The 27,274-nt window shown below is 36.4% G+C and overlaps 1 pseudogene; it reads left to right on the top strand.

Moving 5' to 3' along the window:
* The first annotated feature begins 14,417 nt into the window (after positions 1-14,417).
* Positions 14,418-14,598, top strand: LOC123584492 (annotated as a pseudogene).
* Positions 14,599-27,274: the final 12,676 nt, after the last annotated feature.

The raw sequence follows: 27,274 nt of genomic DNA, 5'->3' as shown, positions 1-27,274 counted from the left end.
TATTCCTTGTCAGAGGTACTACTGAAGTCTCTGCTTGCTTCAGTCAGAGGTCAACTAATAATTATAAAGAGATGTCCTTCAATGCCTTAGACCAGTAAATTTGCCAGACATTGCTGAGGAGTGCTGTGTTTGTACTGGGGTATTCCTTACGTGTTCTGGAAAGAGGTTGCTAAGTCATCTGTAGTATTCAATGTTTGTTCGTGCAGACCCTCAAGATCAACTTGCGGGCAGAGATTAGGGCCTTCTCACATCTTTCCTTAGTATGTTCACAATGAAGCACATGAATATGACTTTCTAGATTTCCAGGAATATGTTGGCATTTTTTAAAGCCCCTGTGGAAATGTCATTTCCCAGTGTTTTCCTTTTATATTTTTTGATCAGCCTCTTATTAGCCCTACCCGGTAATGCTACCCAGGAGCTATGATGGCAAACAATTACTACTAATTGTTTTTGGTAAATGTCCTGAGGATAGAGCAGTTTTCACAGAGCAGTCCCTGAATCAGATCAAATAAAGGCATCCCTTGAGAATGGAGCTTTTTAATAGCTGCGAGACCAGTCAGATCAAATAATGGCAATTCTCCGGGGTGTGGAGGAAGCCCCAATTTTGTCTTATCCATTAGCTTCCAAGTGGCTGGTTTTTAACAGCATTTGTAAGTGCCATGCTGTCAGTTTTCAAGGCTACTTCAGAGCTGGGGAGGTGGAGAATGAGATAAAGGTAAAAGACATATAACCTTGCTGCTCTTATTGAGATTCAGCCATTTTTCTTGAATAAACACACTTTAGGTTGTCATGGGTCTTTACCTGATTTCCAAATTCTGAAAAGCTTGATTTCAAAATTGATTGATTTTGAAAGTATTTTTTTTAGTTCTCATTGCTTTTATAGAGGTGTGGATTTTTGGATTTTGGAGAATTGGCCCTCTCAGGAACTAAAATTGTAACCTAGATTTCCTGACTCTTAAGTACAGAGAACAATCTTATGGTTAGCAGAGAGGAGGGGGTGGGGATGGGTGAAAAAGGCAATGAGATTAAGGAGTGTATCTGTGATGAGTACTGGGTCATGTATCGAATTCTTGAATGACTATATTGTACACCTGCAACTAATATAACACTGTATTAACTGTACTGGAATTAAAACAAAATAAAATAGCATTTCTGAATTTAAATCCATACATTGTCTGAAAATACCATTTTCCTCCACTATAAGGTATTTATTTGGATAACTTTTTCTCTCCAAACAATGTTGTGACAGCTGCTTGCCTACTTAAGTATATCTCTGAAAAATCACCTTTGCTTGGAGTCCACATTGAGTTGACTTCAATATAGCAGCCATTCCTGGTTTAAAGGCATGAGAATGACAATTCATACTTTCACTTCGTTTTGTTTTTGTTTCTTATTTAAATCACATTCCAAAGATGCTCAATTCTGCATATTCTATTCTCTTCCTTATTTTAAAACTGAGGTCTCCTATAGATTTCCTTCAGTCTTGTTAAAATAAAATATTGGAGGATTGGCCACAGAATATTCAGCATGATAGGGTGAACAGGTATAACCGGTTTTAGTTGTTGACTAGAGTTAAGGTCTTTCCCACCAAGGGGAAATGGTATGGTGCTATAAAACTGGGCAGAGAAGGGTATGAACAGCATCTAGGACATCCCTGAAGTTCCATATTTAAATCACCATCAGTGGTAAATACTAGAGAAAGAATATAGACAAGACTATTGCAAAGGATTCCAAGTCCTTAGGAATGTAGGTTTGAATTACCTAATCTCCATTTCGAGTATAAAGCTGTGAGAACTGAAGTATTAGATGAAGGCAGGGAATTTTGGACAGTTGGTAAAGAAAGATGTATAAATACGGTATAGTCTAAATTTAGTGGCGGAAGCACTGACCTTATTAGTTATGTATATATGATTTCCTGTACATGTTATTATTCTTTAGCTAATTTCTTTTTTTTTCCTATTTCTCCCTCCACTCTATTTGTGAAGATTTTCCTTATAATCTATATAGCAATATCTATAAATGCTACATAAAATTCACTACATCACTATTTTTACTAACTTGAAAAATTTGGTAAGTTTCCAAGAGTTGTCTATTCTTTTAAAGTCAGAGGATTGATATTTTAATTTTACTAAAATCTTTGTTCCCTGAATGTCAGTAAAGTGATAATTGTCTAACTACCACAGTTTTATTATTAAAAATATTGTTATGCCTCAGGTAAAAATGATTAATTAGACCTAAAAAATATGTTCCCAACATAACGATTTAGTGTGTGTGTGTGTGTGTGTGTGTGTGTGTGAGAGAGAGAGAGAGAGAGAGAGGGAAAGAGAGGAATGGAAGGAGTAATTGGGGTGTATTGCATATTTGCAGCATTAGTCATTTTCAATATTCATTTGCTGACGTTTAAAGTCAAGAATTCATCGCTCTACCATAATTAGTGCTATAAAGTTCCAATGAGGCTTTTCAGATATGCAAGTTCAAATATACTGAAAATTGTTGCTAGTCACCTGGTCTGTAGAGAAGCAGTTTGTTTTTGAAGTTTGAATATTATGCCAAGAGAATTTTTTCCAGCTGTTACATATGTACACAAGTTAATGTTATCAGCAGAATAGAGGTGCATGTACATAGAAAATTTTCAAATTTATCTTACCGCCAAATATGCACCATCGCAGTATTTAATGCCTTTCCCTTCCCCTCCATCTCCTCTTAATACTCACTTTTCATGTATTTACTGATTATTCAAACTTCTACCAAGGTGTTTGTGGAAAAATATATGAGAGATATTGGTTTTCTTTTAAGTAATAGGTCATGAGAGACTAAGAGAAAAATTACCAGGTGTACTCACAACTGCAAAGAAAAGACCTCCCCCCTTCCCCCCGTCCCCCCCCCCCCCACCCGTTCCGGGAACCAGCCAGGGCTTGCGGGTTGTGGTCTGACCTAAAGGCGGGAACCAATCAAGTTCTGCTGAGTGGTTTGAAAAAAAAGGTGGGAACCAATCAAGTTCTGCTGAGTGTTCAAATTTAAATGTCAACCAATAACAGCTCTGTAACCGCAAAAAAATCCCTAACTTGTTTGTGCCTGTCTATAAAAGAAGCTGTAAGATCCTCGCTCGGGACCTCTTAGCGTCACCAGTAACGAGTGCGCGGAGGTCCAGGTTCAAACCTGCAATAAATGACCCTTGCTGCTTGGCTTTGACTCTGGACTCTGGTGGTTTGTTCTTGGGGGTCTTTCGAATTTGGGCATATCAGTCAGGGTATAAATCATCAGAAAATTTGAATTTTGAAGTTCATATGTAACTATTATTTATTTTTACCATGAGTCTTGAGATATAAAATTAGATATACTAATGTGCACTTAGAAAATCCCACTGAAAACAATATTTCTAATATATTTTGAAATGTAAATAATAACCTAATGATTTAAATAATATCTAATAATTCTGATCATTAAAAACTATACAGATAGGGATATAGAATTAATATTCAGAAATCTGTTGCATTTCTATACACTAAAAATAAAGTAGCAGAAATATAAATTAAGAAAACACCCTATTTACAATTGCAACAAAAAGAACAAAATACCTAAGGGGCACCTGGGTGGTTCATTTGGTTAAGCATCTGACTATGGCTCAGGTCATGATCTTGCTGTTCATGAATTCAAGCCCCTCATTGGGCTCCATAATGACAGCACAGAGCCTGCTTGGGATTCTCTCTCTCTCCCTCTCTCTCTGCCCTGCCCCATTTGCATGCACTCTTTCTCTCTCTCAAAAAAAATAAATAAACTTAAAAAGAAACCAACAATAAGATACCTAAGAATAAATTTAGCCAAAGAAGTGAAAGACCTGCTCTCCAAAAGCTATAAAACACTGATGAAAGAAATTGAAGATAACACAAACACATGGAAAGACACTCCATGCTTATGGATTGGGAGAACCAATATTGTTAAAATGTCTGTACAATCCAAAGCAATCTACAAACTTAATCAATCCCTATCAGAACACTAACAACATTTTTCACAGAATCAGAACAAATAATACTAAAATTTGTATGAAGCACAAAAATACCCCCAAGTAGCCATAGCAATCTTGTCTTGGGAAAGGAGAACAATCTTAGGATTACAATTCTGGATTTCAAGATATGATACAAGGCTTTTTACTACAAAGTAAGTCAAAACAGTATGGTGCTGGCACAATAATAGAAACATAGATTAATAAAACAAAATACAGAGCCCAGGAATAAATAAATAAAAACCCACACTTAATTGGTCAATTAATCTATGACAAAAGAGGTAAAATATACAATGGGAAAAAGACCAAATGATGTGAAGAAATCTGGACAGCTGATGCAAAAGAATGAAATGGGATCACTTTTTTATACCATATACGAAAATAAACTCACAATGGATGTAAATGTGAGACCTGAAACCATAAAACTCCTAGAATAAAGCATAGGCATTGGCCATAAAAACATTTTTCTAGATATGTCTCCTGAGACAAGAGAAACATGTAAAAATAAACTATTGAGACTCCATCAAAATGAAAAGCTTTTACACAGTGAAAGAAACCATCAAAAACAAAAAAAGGCAACCTACTGAATGGGAGAAGATATTTGGAAATGATATATCTGATAAGGATTTAAAAATATATAATGAACTTATATGACTGAACACCAAAAAACAAATGCTCTGATTAAAAATGAGCAGAGCACATGAACATTTTTTCCACAGAATACAAACAAATGGCCCACAGACACATGAAAAGGTGTTGAACATCACTAATCAGCAGACAAATGCAGATGAAAACTGCAATGAGATATCACCTTACACCTGTCGTAATGGCCACAATCAAAAGGACAAGATATGATAAGTATTGTTGAGGATATGGAGAAAAAGAAGTTCTCCCACATTGTCGAGAGGAGTATGGAATACAGTATGGAATACAGTATGGAGGTTCTTCAAAAGATTAAAAATAGAATTACCAGAGAAAGGCAAATACCATATGATTTCACTTACCTGTGGAATTTAAGAAACCAAACAAAGAAAAAAAGAGACAAAAGAAAAAAGGATTCCTCAATACAGAGAACAAACTGTGGTTTGCCGGAGGAGACGTAGATGAGCGGGATGGGTGAAATAGATAAAGCATATTAAGAGTACACTTATTGTGGGATGCCTGGGTGGCTCAGTCTGCTAAGCATCTGACTCTTGATTTTTGCTCAGGTCATGATCTCAGCTCAGGTTGTGATCTCACGAAGCATGAGATCAAGCCCGCATTAGGCTCTGAGCTGTCAGTGAGGAGCCTACTTGGGATTCTCTCTCTCCCTCTCTCTCTGCCCTTCCCCCACTCTCTCTCCCTCTCTCTCTCTCTCTCTTTCTCTCTCTCAAAATAAATATATAAATTAAAAAAAAAAAAGAGTACACCTATTTTTTTTTTACTTTGTTTTAATGTTTATTTTTGAAGGGGAGAGAGACAGAGCATGAGTGGGGGAGGGGCAGAGAGAGAGACACACACAGAATCCGAAGCAGGCTCCAGGCTCTGAGCCATCAGCACAGAGCCTGATGCGGGGCTCAAACTCACAAACCATGAGATCATGACCTGGGCCGAAGTCGGATGCTTAACCTTCTGAGACACCCGGGCGCCCCAAGAGTACACCTATTGTGATGAGCACTGAGTAATGCATAGAAATGTTGAATCATAATATTGTATGCCTGAAACTAATACAATGCTGTATGTTAATTCAATAAAAATAAATTAATAAATAACAATTAAAACTGACCAAACCTGCTCCCCTCAAAAAACCTATACAGATACTTGGTCTTTCTCAACACTCAGGCAGAATTCATAGAGATGGGGCTTGGGCATTTTTTTTTTTTTTTTTTTTTTTTTTACAAATTCCATAAGTTTTGCGGTGCCTGGATGGCTCTGTCGGTTAAGCATGTGACTTCAGCTCAGGTCATGATCTCATGGCTCGTGCATTCGAGCCCCGTGTCAGGCTCTGTGCTGACAGCTCAGAGCCTGGAGCCTGCTTCAGATTCTGTGTCTTCCTCTCTCTCTGCCCCTCTCCTGCTCATGCTCTGTCTCTCTCTGCCTCAAAAATAAACACACAAAAACATTAAAAAAAAAATTCCATAGGTTCTTGTTACAACTAATCCTAATCAGAGATCTTTTTTTCCCTTTGATTTTTTTTATTACTCAAAAAAGCTTCATTTTTTTTTTTAAATTTAGCTTTTTGACTCTGTGATTGTGCCTTCAACACTTTCACAAAGATTTTTCTGCTCCTCATAAAGGAAAGCATGCTTGGTCCTGTCATGAACACACTTAGCACACATGGAAGGCCCTGATGAAGTGTTGCTTCATTCTGGACAACCTCATAACAACTTCAGGTGTCACAGCATGAACTCCTGAAAGTCAGCTTGGGAGCATGAAGATTTTGGTGCTTTCCCAACCTACTTCGTATTAAGGTAAATGATTCTGTTACTAAGGGTTCAGGACAGCCTGGTTTGTTAGAGGCAAAACGCAGGACGGTCTACAGGGGGTATGTCAAACACTCAACCATTCTGAATGCCTAGAGATGCTGTCCCAGGAAGAAGAAAAAGGAATCAAAAATTGCCCATAAAAATTTCTATAAAACTGACACAAGCTCATTCAGGTTAGGTAAGGACTTTTTTTTTCATAATGTCCAAAATATAATTAAATTATAGGTATGAAAAGTATATTCACCTTCATATATATATGATGCATACAGAAACTCTTTATGAGGACATTAATTATAAGTGTAGATTTTCATACAGAGCCAGTCTTTGGGATGTGCAGAAAATGCAGCTACATAACAGGTACATTTGGGGAGACAATGCACGAACTGACCCTGTCATAGTGTCTGACATTTTCACATTATTCACTACCCTAGTCTCAGCTGAGAAGAGAGAGATTTTAATGTATGAAAACTTATTTCAAAATTCTGTTTCAGATTGTACAGTTAGGCACCAATAGTGAACCCAATATGTTAAGAAGGGAAAGAAGAGGAATAAAATCTAGAACAAATGTGCTATCCAGAAGGGCAGACTAAGGTAGCATACTGAATTGGGAAACCCCCGTCTAGGTAACAGAAGTGGAGCTGGAGAGAACAGCTGATAATTGGGGGGCAGTTACATTGTATCAAGTATTATTAAGCCTATATGAATTGTTCTCAGATCGAAGTGGGAGGGCTGATATAATGACTACCATTCTGTAGAGATATAGTAATTTAATTAAAAGACTCATGTTTATGTTCACTTGTTATGCACACACATTCAAATAACACATGCATATTAGGAATTACCATTTGGCACCTGTAAGCAGAGGGATCAACCTCATGAATGGGGATAGGCAAGTTCTACAGCTTTTTGACAGCTTAGTCTCATCAGGCAGTATCATTTCTTTCTTTTCTCTCTTAGTAAACTTTTGCCTCTCCTAGAATTTATATTACCTTGAGAGATTGTATGATAAATGCCAGTACATTTCTGTGTTTGAAGAACATGTTCTAAGATAGTAATGTCTCCTTAGTGAGTGCCTGTTAATGGCAATTTTGAAAGATGTCTAAAAACTAACTTCTTTTCATGGATTGATCCTATTTTTGATTCTATTTTTCTTTTGGTCATTAAAAAAAACAGTTTAGATCCTAATGACTAAAATAAGAAGCATTTTATTGTGTTTGTTTAAAAAGACACAAATGTATGCTATTAACAATCTAAACTTTTTCTTATCAGCAATCATAAATCTACAGGTGTATTTCTGATCTGGTATCGCTGCAAAATCCTCCTAACATTCAGATCTTCTGTATTTTGGAACAGAGACTGATAAGGATCAGAGATTGAGATAGAAACTAGAAAAAATCATGTAGTAAACTAATATTTATTAAACACAAGTTTTATGTCAGAGATGTGGCTTAATTGTGGAATCCTATCAGCTACTCTCAGAAGCATAGGAGGAATGTCCAATAGATCAGGAAAATGCTTGGATGCAAGATGGCATGAAATAGTCTTGAATTAAGATATGTTTTCACTACTTCCCATAAAAATTTAACTTATTAAAAAATCAAATATAATTTCCATGTGATTGAAGAAATAATATAGGGGCGCCTGGGTGGCTTGGTCAGTTGAGCGTCCAACTTCAGCTCAGGTCATGATCTCACAGTGTGTGAGTTTGAGCCCCACGTTGGGCTCTGTGCTGACAGCTTAGAGCCTGGAGCCTGCTTCAGATTCAGAGAGATTCTCCCTCTCTCTCTGACCCTCCCCTGCTCACACTCTGTCTCTCTCTCAAAAATAAATAAACATTAAAAAAATTAAAAAAAAAAAAGAAACAATATAGTTGTTGGGGTAAAGCAATGGAGGGAAGGGTTTTGTTTTTAATTTTTTTTTACACTGACACCAAATACCATTATTATAATACAGAACTTTTTAAAACATTGTTTTATTTGTTTTTTAAAGTAATTTCTGCACCCAATGTGGAGCTCCAATTCGTGACCCCAAGATCAAGAGTTGTACACTCTTCCGACTGAGCATCCAGGCGCCCCATAATACAGCACTTCTGTGACTCATCATCACTATATTTCTTTTGGAAAATAACACTTCCTGTCTTTATATTATAAACCTAGTTTCGAAGCACTAAACTTATTTTAATAAAGAATTATATCATTTTATAGTCATCACCTTACCATCTGAAATCTGTATACTAACACTAAAACAGCTAAGATAATGTGATTTAATAAATATCTTTTTTTAAATGTTTACTTATTTTTGAGAGTGGGGGAGGGGCAGAGAGTGAGAGGGAGACAGAGAATGTGAAGCAGGCTCCAGGCTCTGAGCTGTCAGCACAGAGCCCGAAGCAGGGCTCGAACCCACGAACCGCGAGATCATGACCTGAGCCCGAGTCAGACACTCAACGGACTATGCTACCTTGGCACCCCATAAATATTTTTAAATATCTTAATGGCCATAGAAATTTTGATATCTATTAGAGGTTTCCTCTAAGTCATGTATTTTTTTTTTCCTAAGAACCTATTAACTTACTAGAAATGATTCTATAAATAGAGCTACTTTTTTTTAAACCAAGGAAAAAAGTGCAGTTATATATAAATTTAAGATTAACTTCTGTCCTTAAATAAATCCCCAAATTTTTTACCAATATTTTTACATGTACATCATTACTCAGAACTCCATGACTTTACCACTATTTAGGATTATACTCCAAAATATCAATAGCTGTAATTCATTTTCAAATGCTGAAGACATGTATATTCCATGACAAAATTTGCACATTTATTATTATTATTATTATTATTATTATCATTATTATTAGATAGAAGGAGATAATGGAAATGTTCACATTTAGCCAAGCTGTTATAGGGTGAATTCTATGTCAATAATTGCTTAAAGACTTTATTTCCGTTCTTGGTGAAAAGAGACAATGCCATCATTAGAAAATTATGAATACTGTGCCCAAGTGCCTTGCAAGTATCACATTTTGTTTCTAAAATCTGGTCGGTCTGGATTCTGTGTTGACACTGGCAGGCAGCTTTAATGAAAATCATCTCCCAAGCAGCTGCAACTTCAGTTTTAGTCACAGCAGCTCTCCTGATTAGCCCCTGCAGGAGCTGCCACAAGGCTCAACTGAAATCTGCTCTCCAGAATCACAGACATGCGAAACACAAGGCCCCTCGTTACCAAAATTCATAAGCACAACGTGATAACCTTTCTGTTTGGCTTGATCATTTGGTAAGCTCAGAATAGCCATAGATGTTCACATAATACCCATTGTCTAAGAACTTTAGGCATAAGGCTAGTAGTTTGTTATTATGTGATTTTTGCCCGCTAATGATATACGATGTACAAGAGCATGGAGAGTTAAAATAACAGCAGAAACCATAACCACCTAAGGTTTTTATTCTAATCTTTTGTACTTAATCACATGCACTTGAACTCTGGGTTTCCTGTAGATTTTCTGTATAACTCAACAGGTGCAGGATCTGCATAGTTCTCTCCAATTCTTATGTAGAAATGGCACAGCATGGAGGTGAGGTTTTTTTTTTAGAATAAATTCTACCATCAAAGAGTCTAATTGAACAGTCCTTGGGCTGGCAGAGTTGTTTTTTTTTTTTGTTTTGTTTTGTTTTGTTTTTTATGAACGTGCAAGGTTTTTCATGATACAGCTGTAAATTTGTGCTTTACTTGGTCTTTCTGATTTAACTTGCTATAAGGTCTTAGATTCTGACTAATTACTCTGGACTTCAGGAAAATTTTACACTCATGGGGGTGTGAGCATGAATATGTATACCTTGTGTGTATGCTTGTGTGCACTTAGCTCAGAAAATAGACTGGGCTCTCAAGGCACCTGATTAAATTGGGGTCAAAGGCGTACCAAAAAGTGGAAATCATGCAAGGGACTACATGAGTGGAATATTTTTTTTAAGTTTATTTATTTATTTTGAGAGAGATAGCATGCAGGAGGGGCAGAGAGAGAAGGGAAGAGACAGAATCCCAAGCAGGCTCCATGCTGTCAGGGCAGAGCCTGATGCGAGGCTTGAACGCACACACCATGAGATCATGACCTGAGCTGAAATCAAGAGTCGAATGCTTAGCTGACTGAAGCACCCAGGTGTCTCAAGGGTGGAATATTTTTAGTAGACCAAAGGAAAACAATACTATGCCTTGTAGTGGGTAGGGAAGATATATGAAAGAGGTAGACTCTGTGTACTGAACAGAAAATTCAATGGCCTTTGGAAGGAAAAGATGAGCACAAAAAGACCAAAAAAAGATGTAGTAGGAATTTATGTGGCATCTCCGTATGCCAGTAAATAGTTTTATACATCCCTCCCACCACTCTCTACCCCCACCACACACACATTTTGGTAAAAGAAGAAGAAATGATTCGAGATAGGCCACACAGCACAGGCAATTGATGTCAGATAAAATCCCAGATCTTCGGTCTTCCCAGGGTTTGAAATGGGTAGAAGTAAAATAATAATAGAAGTTGATATTACTGAATGGCATTACTGTGCCAGATACTGTTTTAAGAGCAAGCAGCAGCAGCAAATAAAATGAAATTTAAAGTAATTTGTGGTCATGAAAAATGAGGAGAAGTTGAATACCCACCAAGGAGGAGAATGGGCAAAGCCATGCTGAGGCTCGATATCTGACTGATGGAGGGGACAGAGGGAAGACAGAAAAGGGGAAAGAGTGTCAGGAGAGAGAGAGAGAGAGAGAGAGAGAGAGAGGAGATGGGTATGGTTCTCAGCAAAACTGAGTCTGAAATCCACATCATCAGTACACGCTGCTATGTGGAGTAGCTCACAGAGTTTGAGCCGGAGTAGAGTCTTTGTTCAGCCCCCTGATCTAGACAGTGATCCCAGGCAGAGTTACAGTCACTGTGTAAAATAGCAATGTTGTACACAACACAGGGCTCAAATTAGACATAACATGGTTGATTAAAAAATGCCATTTGCAATGAGAGATAGAGAAGTATTTCAGGATCCAGACCATCTAAGCAGGTGAGCAAATTGCAGGAAAATGGCCACCTGCCCTCTAACCTGATGTAAGTAAGCAGTTCTTGTATTGCAGCTGATTAATGTCACAGATGCTGCAGTGAGGCTGAGCTGTTTGTGAGGAGTGTAGACTCTGTGTGTACTGACAAGGGAACTCTCCCAAAGCAGGTAGAGATCCAAGCATGAGAAGAGTTTTGCAAATCTGAGGGAAGCTTCAAAAGAGTGAGCTAGATCAGTAATGTAAAACAATCTTTAGAATTATGGAAGATGTGGGAATAACTATTTACTTAGAGAGTGAGAGTTTGTGGTAACTATTATATGATTTCGGAGTATTAAAGAGAAGAAAGACAAGAAACAGAAAATGGATGAAGAGGAAATTGACTCAGGAAGTATAAATTGCTCCATATGATCCTTGCCAAAAAAAAAAAAAAAAAAAAAGAAAAAAGAAAAACAATACTAGTGTGTCTTATAAGAAAAGTTGAGCCAAGGGGCGCCTGGGTGACTCAGTCAGTTGAAGGCCCGACCTCAGATCAGGACATGATCTCATGGTTCATGGATTCGGGACCTGCATCAGGCTCTGGGCTCACAGCCTGCTTCGGATTCTGTGCCCTCCCCCCCTGCTTTTCCCCGCTGTGCACTCTCTCTCTCTCTCAAAGATAAATAAACATTAAAAAAAGAAAGAAAGAAAATAAATGCTGAGTCAAGATAGAATTCCAGTGGGAAAAGAGATCTAGATGGTAGTATAGTAAATCTTTAAGTCAGAGGGGTTGAACTATATAGGCTAGGAAAATCCTATTGGAATGAATAACGCAGCTTGTCAGATTGGGGGAAGTAATGGGAAACAGTTTGAACAAACAAGAAGAATGTCAAATAAAAGTTCCGCAAGCAATTTATTGAGCATCTATTAGTAGCAACTCTTGTCCTAGCTACTGAGATAATAAAGGCAAGTCAAAATCCTGAAGTTCTGTGGGGTTTAAGGAAGGCTAATAGAAAATGTGGAATAGGCACAAAAGGAAGTGAGGTACATCAGGGGGACATCTAATCCAGCCTGCAGATGGGGAGGGAGGTCATGCCAGATTTCTGGAGATAAGTACTTGAGATCTTCATGGAGGACTTCTCCTAAGAAGTTCCGGGATAAAGGTAATTAGGATGTGATATCTATGTGAGTGAAAAATGGTTTCCTTAAAATTATTTCCAATGTACCAAAGTCATCAGAGGAATTATCTATGTAAGGCATGGAGGACCTTCTATCCTTACTTTTACCCTGAAAGATAAATCTTTCCCTTGGAGCTCTCTCACTGATTACAGTTTTCTCTACCATATTGAGTTCAGAGCTTAAATGGCACTCCCTTTAATATCCAAATATGAATGTATATGACCTTTCCACTACATTCCCATAGTACACCAGAAACCAATCTAAAATTTCTATATGGGAATTTACTAATAAATTAGTTATAATAAAAAGAAAATAAATTCAGAGTAACAGTCAACTAAGGCACTTGGTTTTAAAAGTATATCTTTCTTCAGCTTGGGGTTCTTGCCTTCATATGGGAACAACTATCTTTTAAATACTTCTTTCTGGGATAATTTTTTCCCTATAAATCTAGGTCTAAACAACAAAGCCTAAGGAGGTACCATTTTTTTCTGTGTAAGTTACACTATACATAGAATTAATACCAGGACTAATATGAAAGGATATTAGGAATGACTTCATCTTTTTCTTAAGTTCTGCACCAGATATATACATAGAAAGTAGCAAGGAAGAGAGAGAGAGAGAGAGAGAAGGAGACAGAGAATCCCAAGCAGGCACTGCACTGTCATTGCAGAACCTCATGCAGAGCTCAGTCTCATGAACCGTGTGATCATGACCCATGCCGAATTCAAGAGTGAGATGCTTAACCAACTGAGCCACCCAAGTGCCCCTTTATTTTTTTTAAGACTTTTTTTAAATTTCTAAATAATCTCTATACCCAGCATAGGGCTTGCATTTAGAATCTTGAGATCAAGAGTTACATATCCCACCAACTGAGCTAGCCAGGTGCCCCTAAAATAGTGTTTAAACAGAGAGTGGGAATCGATACTGGGGTTTAGCAACATGATTCTAGGAAGATGAATTAACAAGGCAGCACCACCTCAGCAATGGAGGTATTTGAACTATTACAAAACAAATCAGAGCCAAGACTCAATTACTGCAACTGAAGGATAACAATGAACTTGATTATAAAGAATGAGACCAAAAAGCAATACAAGAAGTGAGTTTAAAACCATAGCATGGAAGGAATTCTGACAGGATGGAGTAAAGACCTGTGGAAATCTGCTCTTCAATTAAACCAATGAGAACAATAGCAAAAGTTGTCAAAGTCAACTTTTCCTGAACTCTGAAAATTTATCAAAGGCTTGCAACAATTCAAGGAGCATTATTTGAAAAGAATGACTGAACTTCAGAAATCAGGCCCAAATGATATAAGATATTAGACTTGAGTCAGAGTGGAATGATTCTTGAGTAGGATGATTTTATTTAATCTTCTGGACCAAAAAATTGCCAGCCTGTTCTTGAACTAGGTGAGTTAATATATATAAAGCATCAGCACTGGTAAGTACTACTGCCCTTCTTCCTAAAAGCAGACTTTCTCCTAATACCTCACACAAGGCTAGGGATACTATTAACTTCTGCAAACAAACAAACATACAATCCTCCCCCCCCGCCGCCCCACAAATAAATGGTTGTATGAATGAATGGGTGAATGATGGCCTGCTCTACTCTTGTATGAAATTATCTGGCTGGCTTATTATTCATAGAGAGACTCCATAAGATGTGTCTAATGCATACCATCTTGGGCAGTTACTTAAAACCTCTCAATCTTAGTTTCTTCATGTATAAACTGGAGTTGATAAGGCAGCACTGTCAGCTTTGCGTAGTAGCAGTATCATAGCCAGTGAGGATTATCCAAGCCATGATTATTGCTAATTGATAAAAATAGTATTGCTAATAGATAGATGATATTATTGGGAAGGGAATGTGAGAATGCCCAACACAGTACCTGGCATAGACTCACTTTCAATAAATGTTTGCTAAATGAATATACAAACAAATGAAAGAACAGATCAATACATGAGATTCCTTTATGGAGAGGGATAGTTCATGAGTATGGGCCACCTTCAGGCTTATCCATTGATGTACTAGTTGTTTTACAGTCATTACATTCCCTTACCAGGTATAGGACTCATCCAAGGAGTGAAGAAATGACCTGCAGGCACTTTGGGGCTTAGAAGAGTGTGGGGGTGAAAGGCAGATTGGAAAACTATAAGAAGAGAGATGAATAAGATAAGAGATTGGAAAAGGGGATGAGGGTGAAAAAGTATAGTGGGAATTAAAATAGGAAAATTAAAAATGTAAGCATTATACATTCTGAGGCTTATCACACCAGCAATATCACACAGCAGAATTATCAGCTGATTCATGTAAGCCAGTTTAACATATTTAAAATAATATGATATTGCTATTGTCCTGCCCTCAATAAGCCTATAGGTGATGGGGTTAATAACATAAACCAGAATAAGATACTCTAGCTGACACTACACTGTATTCCTTTCTATTTTCCATACTCTGAGTCATAAATTTACACCTTAAAAATGCTAACACATAGGGGCACCTGAGTTGCTCAGTCAGTTGAGCATCTGACTTGATTTCGGCTCAAGTCATGATCCCAGGGTCGTCTGATAGAGCTTTGTGTAGGTCTCCATGGCGAGCATGGATCCTGCTTAAGATATTCTCTCTCTCTCTCTCTCTCTCTCTCTCTCTCTCTCTCTCTCTCCCACCCCCAGGGAGTTTTTTTTAAAAAAAAAAAAATGAGTGGAGTCTGGGTGGCTCAGTTGGTTAAGCGTCCGATTCCCAGTTTTGGCTCAGATGATGATCTCATGATTTCGTGAGTTCTAGCCCTGCATCTGGCTCTGTGCTGGCAGTGTGGAGCTTGCTTGGGATTCTCTGTCTCTCCCTCTCTCTCTCTCTTGGCATCTCCCCTGCTCACACTGTCTCTGTCTCTCTCAAAACAAATAAATAAATTTTTAAAATAAAAAAATGAAATAGAATAACTTTAAAAATGCTAACACTTAGCTTATATGTTTTAAGTATACCATAAAAGCTCAAAAAATGCACCATATACATATTTAGAGGTAGATGCTGGTATTAAAGCTTAATACTAGAATAACAAACGATCTAAGTTTAGATATGTGGCTTATTGTGTGCCAAGCATTGTTGGAAGCTTTGAAGTAGTTTTAGTTTTAGTCATATACTCCTCATGAAAACCCAGTAACATGCTAGTAATATCCTCACCTGGCAGTTAAGGAAACAGAGGCATGGGAGATAAAATAGTTTGCCTGCCTTTACTCAGGTTAGGGCTAAAATTTCAAGCTAAGCAGTCAAATACCAGAATTTTTTCACAAAATTTACTATCTTGACTTAGAAAAATTGCATTATGCTTTGTCATTATGTAATAGGATTTGTCTTTTTATAGTGCTTTCTGAAAATAGAGGACATGGGAAGTTGTGATTGACATTGGGAAAAAATAGACAAACATGAGGCCCAGAAGTGAGACTTTTACTACAAAATGTCCTCTGCAGCTAACTACGCCTCTGCCCTCATGTTCATGCTAGCCTCGGAATCACAAGCAACTGCTTATACAATTGTGTATACATCTACTTTTATATTTAATGGGGTTTGGCTTCTTTTCTACCTCAGCTCCAGGCATTTTGCTCAAAAAACACCTTATGAAAAGAAATGTGCAACATACCACGAGAGAAGGGCTTCCAGGAGATATAACTCTTCCTGAATTGGTCCATATTGGCTGTGTAATATGGGACCGATCATTTAAATTTTATTTACCTTTGCTGTTTGTCTCAAAAATTAACACACCACAATACTGTATTTTATACTTCAAAGTTATCAAGAGACTCAATCTGAAACGTTCTAACCATGCAAAATAAAAGATAATTATGTGATGCCCTAGAGGTGTGAGCTATTGCTATGTTACTGATCATATTGCAGTATATATTATATGTGTACCAATCGACATGTTGTTCAAGATGTGTGACACCTTAAATTTAGGTGAGGTTATATGTCAGTTATATCTCAATTTAAAACATTTTAAAAGTGCATTGAAAGGAATACAAATTGAGGGGTGCCTGGGTGGCTCAGTAGGTTAACCGTCCAACTCTTGATTTCAGCTCAGGTCATGATCTCATGGTTTGTGAGTTCAAGCCCTGGGTTGAGCTCTCTGCCCCTTCCCTTTCACTGCCCCTCCTTGCTCTCTCTCTCAAAATAAATAAATAAATTTTGAGAGCGAGAGAGAAAGTGAGAGAGAGAGAGAGAGAGAGAGAGAGAGAGAATCCCAAGCAGCCTCCACACTGTCAGCATGGAGCCTGATGCTAGGCTCAAACTCACAAACCCTGAGATCATGACCTGAGCCAAAACCAAGAGTCAGACACTTAACTAACTGAGTCACCCAGGAACCCCAAGAAACAAACTTAAAAAAAATTGAACACATCAGACTGTGCCATAGTATGGATTCCTCTCAGCAATAACATATCACAGCTGAGAGAAATACTTCTCTTCCCTGACCTGGGCCTTCTAATAGTGACTTCTGTTGGCTTGTGCTTTGACTGGACTGTGTTATGGCTTATTACCCATTGCTTTCTGCAGAGCCATGTGATAACTGAAAATAATTCAGAGTTTCTGTTAGAAGGCCTCAATGCTCAGGCTTAACACGGAGCTTTCTACAAGATTTTGTAAATCTTATAACAAGTATTTCTAGGAATTTCTCTTCATGTTTCTTTCTTTTTAAATTTGTTACAAATTCTTGGACTTTAAGAAATTCCATCTCCTTTACACTGTATGAAATTTACTGAACATACGTTTGCTGTATTTCTTATTATAAAGTCTTTCTTCTGGGGTAAAGTGGACACTATGTGTTTGTGTGTGTGTCTGTTTTAGAAAAAACACAATGAGAACATAGATTTCACATTTTACTTTTAACAAAATATATGGTTGGAGAGAGATGGATTTAATAAAATACATTAAATTAATTAGCATAATGTTCATATAATTCTATCATTAAATCAAATAGCCCAAAATTGTATCAGTTCAACATAATGGGAGTTAGAGAAATGTTGGCCTGAAAAGGAAATTTCTAAGTGAAAAGCATTGTGACTTAAAGTGGATAAAGTCTATTTTTTTGAGTGCCCATAACTGCCGTCCTAATTTTAAATGTCTTTAGACTTAAAAGACACGACTAACTCACGCTTTGATTTTTTAAATGCAAGCTTTTATATTGAGAATGCAAATTTATGTGTTTTAATTCTTATCTTATTTTAGCATAGAACAAATTTAGTAGAGAATTCTTTCATCTTGGCAAAAAAATAAAGGGCATTTATCTCCCTTAGTATCTAATTCTTTTGAGGCAGAAAGTTCAGTGTGCAAGAATAGTTACATGATAAAATTATGAACAACCCCTAATGTTAGCCTGAAAAGAAATAATAAAATATAATATATCTGTTGTTATTTGTAAGACTTTTTTTCTATTGGAAAACCATATGGGAAGTCAGAACTATGTCACTATAACTGTTAGTTATCCAAACATTTATTTTTTACTTTTTTAATACATTCCTCTTACCATACCAAAAAGTTATTATTTTCAGGTTTATCACAGCCAGTTGGGGAATACAGAAATAGACTGGTAAAAGTAGAACATTATCCTTACAGAACTTTGTTCTTGTTCAAGTCATTCTTTCATTGAATATGTAATTTTTAACACTCCTGTTTACTAGCCATTAGAAACGTCAAGTTAGTACTGCTGATCTTAAGGAGTTTTATATTCTAGTGAAGAAAAAGAGACTGATAGAAGAAAAATAAATGCATTATGATAAAAGACCACAAAAGATGTGGTCTATTTGGAAAGAAAAGTGGTTAGGAGCATGTATAATGGTGGTAGTTCTTAGAATAGTTTGACTCACAGGTAGTTTGTATCTGCCAGACTGGGGTGGTGATGGGGTGGAGAGAAATCTATTCTATGGGAAAGGCACAGTGTGACCGTAGCCATGGAGACCTGAAACAGTGTGGATTAGGAAAAGGACTGAGAGTGGGAGATATCTATATTTGTAGGGGGCTAAGGTAGGGTGGAGGTCATGGTAAAGTAAAAAATGATGGGAGAAATCTTAAATAATGGTCACCCATCACTAGTACTAAACTGTTACAAGGATATGAAAAGGTTTTAAGCAGAAAAGTAACTGATCACACTTGTATGTTAGAAAATCACTTCAATAATACTGGGAAGAGGAGATTGAAAATGGTAGCCTGTAAACAAGTGGCATCAATTAGTGAATTTTGCAATGAATTAGATGTGAGTGATTAGGAGGTGGTGGTTATTTGGATAGTATCCAAATTTCTGGGTGACTGGATAGACAATGATGTATATTTATTGAAATGTTGAATACATTACAACTTGGGGCAAAAAAATCTCACTAATTTTCATCATACTGAGTTTGAGGTACCTTTGATGTACACAGGTAGAGATGCCAGCAGGGGATAATGATATAGACATTATTGCTTTATAGTTATATAGTCATAGCAATGGATAGAGTCATAGGTATGCAATAAGTCAGGAAGAGTGTATAGAATGAAAATAGGAAGGTGACCAACATTTAAACCCATGTTTAAAAACTTACATAATATAAATTATTTTATGTTTCTGGAGTATTTTAATATTTTTATCTCAATAAGCACAATTGCTAGTATGGGATTAAATTTTTCAGAATGACAAAGTACACTTGCTATAGTTTCTTGTAGAAATACACCAGGCATATATGTAAGGTGACTATATGTATGGTTATTACCATACATGATATGGTGATCATAGATAACAGATGACTGTCAATTATTTAGAAAGAAGACAATTGTGCTTAGAAATCAGGGCATTCATGTTAAGTTAAATTGCACATTCATACTTATCTAAATAGTGTATAGACATAATTTCTTAATATGAGTTTCTTTTTAAAAAATCGAACACTGCTACAAACATCAGGGTGCATGTATCTCTTTGAATTAGTATTTTTGTATTCTTTGGGTAAATACCTAGTAGTGCAATTGCTGGATCATAGGGGAGTTCTATTTTTAACTGTTTGAGGAAGCTCCATACTGTTCTCCAGAGTGGCTGCACCAGTTTGCACTCCCACCAAGAGTGCAAGAGGGCTCCCTTTTCTCCACATCCTTGCCAACATCTGTTGTTTCTTGTGTTAACTTTAGCCATTCTGACAGGTGTGAGGTTGTATCTCATCATGGTTTTGATTGTATTTTCCTGATGATGAGTGCTCTTGAATATCTCTTCATGTGTCTGTTGGCCATTTGTATGTATTCTTTGGAAAAATGTCTATTCATGTCTCCTGTGTATTTTTTAACCGGATTATTTTTTTGGTGTTGAGTTTTATAAGTTCTTTATATATTTTGGATACTAATCCTTTATCAGATATGTCATTTGCAAATATCTTTTCGCATTCCATAGATTACCTTTTAGTTTTGTTGATTGTTTCCTTCACTATGCAGAAGCTTTTTATTTTGATGAAGTCCCGATAGTTTATTTTTGTTTTTGTTTCCCTCGCCTCAGGAGACATATCTAGAAAGAAGTTGTTATGGCTGATGTCAAAGAGGTTACTGCCTGTGTTCTTCTGTAGGATTTTTATGGTTTCATATAGCAGCATTATCTACAATAGTCAAATTATGGAAATAGCCCAAGTGTCTGTTGACTGATGAATGGATAAAGAAGATGTGGTATATATATATATATATATATATATATATATATATATATATATACACACACACACACACACACAATGGAATATATATGTATATATATATGTGTATACATATATATATACACACACACACAATGGAATATTACTCATCCATAAAAGAGAATGAAATCTTGCCATTTGCAACTACATGGATAGAGCTAAAGTGTATTATGCTAAGCCAGATAAGTCAGTCAGAGAAAGACAAATACCATATGATTGCACTCATATGTAGAATTTCAGAAATAAAATAAATGAAAAAGGGTAAAAAAATAAAAAAGAGAGAGAGTCAAACCAAGAAACAGACTTTTAACTATAGAGAACAAACTGATGTCTGTTAGAGGGGAGGTGGGTAGAAGAATGGGTTAAATAAGTGATGGGGATTAAGGGGGACACTTGTGATGAACACTGGGTGTTGTATGGCAGTGTTGAATGACTATATTGTACACCTGAAACTGATACTACACTGTATGTTAACTAACTGGAATTTAAATAAAAACTTTAAAAAATAAACTTCTGTGTAGAAGCAAAAAAAAAAAAAAAAAGAGAAAAAACAAACCCCAAAACAACAACAACAAAAAAAACACAGCATGCTAAAAAAAAGTCACTGCATGATTGTTTAAAGTATTATGACTCTGAGGTATATATATAAGGGCTTACATAATTTATTATTTATATAAAACCTCAATTAAAATTCTTACTTGTTCATCCACAATACCTTTTTCTAATAAGCATAATAAATTTTCATCTCAGGGAAAAACAAAAATAAAATAAAAACAGATCCTAAAATTATGTTTGCCAGATGACCTAATTCAATGTAACACTTTCTTCTTGAAAACAAATAATATATTATGTTTTTAAATACTATCTCATACACCATAACCAATAGACTATCACCACAACCCCATGAGACAGGTAAGGCATATAGTATTTCTATTTTGCAGAACAGAAACTGAAGTGTTGAGAGGTTAACTGATTTGCTCAAGATTGCGCCTTTAATGACTGATCTAAATATAGGAATCCTAACTCAGGTTTCTGAGCTTTTTAAAAAATTACTCTAGACTCCTTTGTTTTTTTACTAGGAGATTACAAATGTTTATATATTTATGATTAGCCATTATTAAGCACAATTATAATACTCTAACTTTTTTTTTAAGTTTATTTATTTTGAGAGAGAGACAAAGAGAGGCAGGGAGAGGGGGAGAGAGAATCCCAAGGAGATTCCGCACTGTCAGCACAGAGCCCGACACAGGGCTTGATCCCAAGAACCATGAGATCATGACCTGAGCTGAAATCAAGAGTTAGATGCATAACTGACTGAGCCACCCAGGTGCTCCTATTATTCCTAAAATTTTGATTTATTATAGCAGCATATATAGATATCTTGGTTGATTTTATAAAAATACATATAAAAACATAAGTACATAATTAGTTAATATGAGTGTTAATTTTTGTATTGGATATTTTCATTGGCACTGCAGATCTGTTCTCTGACCTTCTCTATCCCATATTCTTCCCCAGAAGACTATATGACCTATAGGGTTAACTCACCAAGTTCACATACTCTCTGACTTTACAGTTGGCTTAGGCTATTCTGAGGCACTGAAACAAGATTAAAAGGCAAGAGGATAGATATATAGGGCTAGTGGTTCTTTTATTCTGATCCTCTGCAATTACCTTAGGCTGGTATGTGTTGTGAGAGTAGGTCAATGCTTATTCTGAATGGCCTTTTCTACATAACTGTCAGTCCTTCCTAATTCCAGCAACTTCTCTCTCCCCTCATCCACACAGACTGGGGTGGTAACAGCTTTGGTTTATACTCTAGTCCTTGTGACTCCCCCACACCCTTCCCATGTCTTTGCAATTAGCTGCTTTACAAATAAACTCACCTCAGATAAACCTAATTTGAATGTTCCATCTGTGTGCTATTAGTGCCAGGGATAATATAATCTCTAAATCAAGAATTGCTTCTAAAATTATTAACTTCAGGGGTGCCTGGGTGGCTCAGTTGGTTAAGCGTCTGACTTGAGCTCAGATCATGATCTCAAAGTTTGTGTGTTCCAGCCCCATGTGGGGCTCTGTGCTGATAGCTTGAGAGTCTGGAGCCTGCTTCAGATTCTGTGTCTCCCTCTCTCTCTGCCCTTCCCCTGCTCATACTCTGTCTCTCTCTCTCTCAAAAATAAACATTAAAAAAATAAAATCATTAATTTCATTTTTCAAGAAGATATATTCAAGAAATCATCTATTAACAGTTGAAATACCAAACTTCTTGAGATAATTCTTTGGTAGAATGGGAAAATATATAAATATATGAATAAAATATCCATTTTTTATTATTTAAGTGAATATCTAAACAGATTCACTTAAAAAAATCCCAAAGAGTGAATACTCATTTCCAAAACAGAACTTTTACACAGTGATATCATTTTCTTTGGCTATTGCCTTTCTTAGTCTTTTATGTTTTCCAAGAATCATCTGGATTAGGACGAGGAAAATAAAGACTGCTATAAAATGGTCAATTTTGTGTCTGAGATTCATCTATCTACAAGCAGAATTATATAGAAAAGTTTAAAATGAATAAGGTCTTAATCTGTGGAAAATATCAAAATAACGGGCAGCTTGATTACAAGAATAGCTCAGTGACAATGACTTATCATAGAAAATGAACTTCTAAGTCAAACAGATGTGGCCTAGAACCCTAGGTCCAATACTCAGTGACCAGATGAACTCAGACATTTAACATGTCATTTAACATGTTCCAGTGTTCATAAAATGTAGATAACAGGACTTACCTCACGGTGTAGTTGGGATGATTAAATAAGAATGAAATGAATGGCAGTGCATGTATTAGAAATAACAGAGACTTAGAGTCAAAACAATGCCATTTACTAGTGTTCCCTTGGGTAACTTATTTACTTCTCTAAGCCTCAGTTTATCTATCTGTTAAAAAAAATATGGGAAAATATCTGGTTTATAGACCCATTGTAGATATTGCATTAACACACTTATATATGGTTGAATGGGGTTTGAACTTAGGCTGTAAGACTCCAGAATACACGGGACTTTTGTATTCAAGGCCTTTCTTGTACATTCCAAGAAGGCAGAATCTCATATTGGTTAAGCATGTGGACTCTGAGGTCAACCTGCCTGATACGAGTCCTGACTCCAACATTTCCTGTGTATGTGACATGTTCTTAAGCAAATTACATAATCTCAGTTTCCCTACTTGAAAATTATTATAGTAACGGGACATTTATCTTAGGATTATTGTGAAAATTTAAAAAATATAATGTCTCTAAAGCATTTGCTGTAGCACTTGGCATATTTAGTTGGTGCTCCATATAGGTACAATGAATAAAGATGAAATTCAGAAAATTAATAAGGAAGAACACATATCTGTCTTGATCCCAAGAGTATTATCTTTCTTCAATATCATCTTTCTTCCAACTAAGAAGAATATTTGGAGGAACATATCTAATTATGTATAATTAACTATGAACTTTGGGTTAGTAGAAATACTATATTTAAACAATATATTTGGGACAGTATAAAAAGACCAAAAGCAATAATCATTACAGATTTAACATTGTGTACCTACACACACACATACAAACACAATTAAATTTAGATTTGTTCAGATTTAGATTCCATAAAGAAGGATTTTTCAACCCCCAGTAGAAAATGTCTATGTATCCTTGATGTATCCTCTGAAAACATTATCATGTATGTATCCTCTGAAAACATTATCATGCTCCATAGCTTTTGTGGGAGGCACAAATTGGTGGTAAACCTGGTATCTGTGGAGCCAGGCTCATGTGAGATGGCTTTCACTACAGAATAAAGATAATTCAATTCCTGAAACTTCATTTCTGGATACATCTCTTATAATGTCTTTTTAAAGTGATATATCGAGAAATTTAGAAGTGGTTGATTATGAAATAAATCTGTCTCCAAGAGTTCTAAAATGCAGGGACTCTTCACTTAAGTGATGTTTATACTTACAGCAAAATAAAATGCAGAATGAATCTTTCTTTCTAGAACTTTCTTTTAATCACTGTTTACCCCTCTTCTGATTTTAGCCCCATGAGTGCCTGCTCTTTAGCAATCTGAATAATTGATCTTTAGTGGACATCTTTTATAATGTTGGTCAATCTGCTTTCATTTTTTGTGGCCTCTTCAATATAGGGTTCCACATCTTTGTACTTGAGTCATTTCTGAGCTAGCCTATTATGATTCTTTTAGAATTTTTTAAAAAGTCACCCCTTTCTATTCATCAGAAGATATGGTTTTTGATCCTTGCTGACTGAATCTCTAGGTCATGATTCTTGTTTCAAATACGATTTCATGATTTATGTGAATGTAGATCTTGCCATGTACTACACACAGACCTCCTCCAGGAATTAATAAATGTCAAGTCTCTAGGGCAGTTGAGTGTTGTAAGAGCCTGATTACGAGAGCTGGAAATGGTTGTGTTACCAAGAGAAATCATATTACAGTGTAATGGGAAGGATAAATGATGGAATATTGTAAAAAATTGTTTGATTATAAGGGGGTTGGAGAGTGAACACTCAACAAGAATGGCGCCTGTTCTGTATAAATTTTAATTTGAGATTTTTCAAATAACACCTTCTAGCTAGCCTAGTCTCCTAAGAATCTGGAATGACACTACACACTGTTATAGAATAAACAACACCTTATGTATTTTAATTAACAACAATAATACATTTTCAATTAAAGCAAGGTAAGAACAATTGCAGAGATACTTATCCAGAGGCCAGCCCACTCCTAAGTATCTAATTAACTGCCCTAAAAAGTTAAACTGTCTGACAAGTCCTGGACCTACTTTAATTGTGCCAAGCAGAGCTGTGGCTTTAATAGTAAAAACTTGGAAAATGTCATTTAAATTATTTGGCTTTTATGAATATTGTCTCCAACATTAAATATTATGGACATTGATCTTTTATAGATTAGAAAAGTGCTGTGGATAGATGGCAGCAGTAATTAAATAATGCTTTAACATTTGAAAGCCATAGACTGTATCAATGTCCAATACTCTCACCTTTTATTAAATTAGCTACATAGCAGTGGGTTACTGGTTACTACAGACATTCTACAAGTTCCTTTCTAGATGAGTCCTTACAAAGTCTTGCAAAAGGAAAATTCAGTCATAATCAAAGAAGAAAATGCTAAAGGGCAAATAACTTTCGTAAACATATTATCACAGGTAAAGCTTCTAATTGAAATTCAATCAAGGATATTTACCCGGATGTTTATAACATTGCAAAGCTAATATTGACATACTATAAGCTAGAAATACAAATATAAATATTAAATCATATCCCTGAATATGGCTTTCACTCTTCCTGTAAGACATGAGGCACTCTGAAGGTATCCTAATTTTAATACTTATTACGTTGCAGGGGCACCTGGGTGGCTCGGTCGATTAAAGCCTCTGACTCTTCACCTTGGCTCAGGTCATGATCTCACGGTTCCTGGGATCGAGACCTGCATTGGATTTTGTGCGGACAGCACAGAGCCTGCTTGGGATTCTCTCTCCTTCTCTCTCTGTCCCTCCCACTTTCTCTCTCTCTCTCAAGTAAATAAACTTTAAAAAGTACATAAAATTTTAAAAATACTTATCATATTTCAATATCACCTTTTCCTGGTACTCTCTAGACTAGTCTAAATGGGCTAAACTAGGAATTTCTTGGGCAGAAAAAAATCTTTCTCTATTTAGAAAAACTAACAACAGCTGATCTGTATGTAGCACCTGCTATGTTCTAGACACTATTCTAGGTACCTTGCATATATTAACTCAAAATACAATGCTTTGAAGGAATTTTTATTACTATTAGCATCCCCTCATGTTTTACTAATGGAGGAACTGAAGCACAGATGAAAGAAATGAGTTCCAAGGAACTTGCTGAAGACACACTGCTGATTAAGTGCCAGAACCCAGCTGCAATAGCCCTGGCGTCCGCGTGCTTAACCACTGCAAAATGCAGTGCCTGCTTCTCAGTAGTTCACTTAATTTTCATTGAATTAAAATAAGTAACTTAGTGTTTCCTGATTATAGTTTACAGAGATCTTTGCTTCTGGATCCAGAGGAGTAATTTTGGAGCTGCAATGTGGAGAAACTTCTCTTTCCTTCTGTTTACTTTATAAGACAAGAAGGTATTGATTTCTTCTCTTGAGATCATACAGTTCCCTCCATAAACTTATGAAAATCTTATTATTGAATGATAGTTTCTAAAATTGGTTTGGTATATATATAGTAAAGATCATCATATTTTTTTTTAATTTTTTTTCAACGTTTATTTATTTTTGGGACAGAGAGAGACAGAGCATGAACAGGGGAGGGGCAGAGAGAGAGGGAGACACAGAATCGGAAACAAGGCTCCAGGCTCTGAGCGGTCAGCACAGAGCCCGATGCGGGGCTCAAACTCACGGACCGCGAGATCGTGACCTGGCTGAAGTCGGACGCTTAACCGACTGCGCCACCCAGGCGCCCCAAGATCATCATATTTTACCCTCACTTGCTTTCAAATGTCTCACCATTCAACTGTGCTTACTTTTTATGCACCTGAAAAAGCAGTTTAAAATATATTAAGGGTGTCTTGGTGGCTCAGCAGGTTTGAATAGTTGAGCATCATATTCTTGCTTTTGGCTTAGGTCATGATCCCAGGGTCATGGCATCAAGCTCCACGTCAGGCTCTGCACTGATCGTGGAGCCTGCTTAAGACTCTCTCTCTCTCTCTCTCTCTCTCTCTCTGTCTGTCTCTCTCTCTCCTTCTGCTTCTCTCTCCCACTCATGCTCTCTCTCCAAAGCAAAAATTTAAAAAATAAATAAAATACATTAGAGAGCACATTTCTCTAAAGGAATTTTTTTTTCTTTAAAGGAATTTTAGGGGCGCCTGGGTGGC

This window comes from Leopardus geoffroyi, chromosome B3 (assembly GCF_018350155.1).
Source record: "Leopardus geoffroyi isolate Oge1 chromosome B3, O.geoffroyi_Oge1_pat1.0, whole genome shotgun sequence".
Lineage (NCBI taxonomy): Eukaryota > Metazoa > Chordata > Mammalia > Carnivora > Felidae > Leopardus > Leopardus geoffroyi.
This window is presented reverse-complemented; position numbering and strand designations above follow the sequence as displayed.